Source organism: Meles meles, chromosome 8 (assembly GCF_922984935.1).
Source record: "Meles meles chromosome 8, mMelMel3.1 paternal haplotype, whole genome shotgun sequence".
NCBI lineage: Eukaryota > Metazoa > Chordata > Mammalia > Carnivora > Mustelidae > Meles > Meles meles.
Genome location: NC_060073.1, coordinates 76,594,451 through 76,596,989, shown reverse-complemented (window position 1 = coordinate 76,596,989; position 2,539 = coordinate 76,594,451). Strand labels below are relative to the sequence as shown.

The 2,539-nt window shown below is 34.5% G+C and overlaps 1 pseudogene; it reads right to left on the bottom strand.

Annotated features, from left to right (window-relative positions):
• Window positions 1–395: 395 nt before the first annotated feature.
• On the bottom strand, window positions 396–513 carry LOC123950184 (annotated as a pseudogene).
• Between the last annotated feature and the right edge of the window lie 2,026 nt (window positions 514–2,539).

The following is a 2,539-nucleotide window of genomic DNA, read 5'->3' as shown; positions in this document are numbered from 1 at the left end:
TCAGATATTTTGTCTCATGGATACCTATTTCAAAAAATTTCCTTGAATATATATTTGAACCAAATGATAAATGCATCTGAGATATAAAAAGATACTGAATACAAGGCCCGTAGGAACTAAAGCAGGAAACCGAATAGTTTAAACCAGAGATGACAATGTGCAATAGGTCTAGAAACTAGTAAGTCCAAACTAAACCAAATAGTGAATTCATGAAGTTGTCAGCAAGAAGAAAGTGGTCTTTTTTTTATAATTCATTTAATTATGGTAATTATTAAGTTAGCAATTGCTATCTTCGAAAGATATCACGTTAGCTGTGCTGTCATTTCTCAGGAGTGATCAGATACCTAGAGTCACAGACATTTCCAACATAAGATGCATCATATAAATGAGACTTGGTTTATCACCAGCGTTTATAAAATCAGACCTACCAAAAGAAGTAGGTCTGGTCCTAATATACTGAATGTTTAGCATGCCCTGATTATTACAAAATTAGACCAGCAAGAATAGTTATAGGAAGAAATTGGGTTTAATCAGCAGATTGTGTTATTAGGGAAATTAAGATCTCATAAATTTCCTTTATTAACAAGAAACAAAAGACTAGAACTCTGGAAAGCATTTAAAATACAAAAACAAAAAACAAAATTACAAAACAAAACCTGGGGCGCCTGGGTGGCTCTGTCAGTTAAGCATCTGACTTTGGCTCAGGTCATGATCTCAAGGTCCTGGGATCAAGCCTCACATCAGGCTCCCTGGTCAGTGGGGATTCTGTTTCTCCCTCTCCCTCTGCCTGCCTCTCTGCCTACTTGTGATCTCTCTCTCTGTCAAATAAATAAGTAAAATCTTAAATGAAAGAAAAAAAGAAAAAAGAAAAGAAAGATAGAAAGGAAGGAAGGAAGAATAAGTTTTTTTAAAAAACTAAAAAAAAATTAAAATTATGTATGTAATTTGAAATAAGCAGAAAGGTGATATAATTTTGAGCAAATACTTGAGTATAAGAGAAGAGAATTCTCTTTAGCTAGGCATGTAGAAAATCCTTATCTGAATGACAAGATTTCGGGAAATAGAATTGAATTTCTTTTCTTTTGTCAAATCACAGTATTTTTTGTTTCAATATACATTTTACCTATTTTTAAAAATATTTTATTTATTTATTTGACAGAGAGAGAGAGATCACAAGTAGTCAGAGAGGCAGGCGGATAGAGGAGGAAGCAGGCTCCCCGCTGAGCAGAGAGCCCCATGCGGGGCTCTATCCCAGGACGCTGGGATCATGACCTGAGCCGAAGGCAGAGGCTTTAACCCACTGAGCCACCCAGGTGCCCCTATTTTACCTATTCTTAATATTGTTTTCATTAGTTACCTACCTTCAGAATGAAGAGTGGGCTAAATATTCAAGAGAGTTAAGTTTAGTTACAGAACCTGAATGCTGTAAATCATGAAAACTTGAAAATATCTAGTTATGTCAAAACTGATAAAAGTCAGAATAAAGACAAGCAGAGGAGCGAAGCTATTTATTAGTTAACTGCCTCCTCTTACATAGCAATGTATCAGTAGCTAGTGTTTAACAATTATGGACTAAAAGTAGAAATGTGTATGATTTTACAGTAAAGAAATAAAACTACAAGAAGGACAAAAAAGTAGAAAAACAAAAACAAGGCTTAGAAAGGAGAGAAAAATAGAAGTAGCAGGCAACGTAACTGTGCTAAATTTCGGCTACAATGAAAAGATACCTGGATACAGCATCCAATTGAAGAAATGATACTGACCAAAAAAATAAATGTGTAATAACATTTTGGCTTATGGCTATAAACATAACATTAATTTTTAAAAATTTATATCAGAAAGTGGGGTAGGGTGCCCCTCAAGGAAGTGGGGTGGAGGGAAAAGCAGAAAGCATCTTAATCTTGCATATGCCACTTTCTACTATTTGAAACTGTAAGTCAAGAACATGTATTATTACAAATTAGGAGATCGAAAATTATAAAAATGTATTATACACATACATTTGTCTATGCACGTCCATATATGTGTACATAGATAACATGCGTATACATGAATATATGTGCATGTGTATATGCATGTCCATACTTTCGGATCTTTTCCCTTTGAGGGTGTTAGTAAAACTCACACAGGTACCTATTTTCAGACATCTAATGTTGTTTTAATTAAGAGATGTATGCTTTCTGCTTGTGCAATCCTGCATCATACTGCCAGTATTTCTCCCTAGGGGTGAAGCAAATTCTAGGGATAATAAATATATATGATGTGGTAAATTGCAATCTCTATTAGATACAGAAAATTAATCTCATTACTCTAAGGATGGAGCGGTATATTCAGTTTTGTGGGCTTTATTATCTTCTCATTGATCATGAAGGCTTAAAATGCACAGTTTCTCTCTCATGAAAGAAGCTGAACTGTTAACCTATCCAGAGGCTTACTTGTGCACTGGTTTCCCTGAAGAGTATTTTTTTTTTTTCCTGAAGAGTATTTTAATCACTCCATAGAACATATTTTGAGGGTAATTACTTTAAGATGCTGAAGT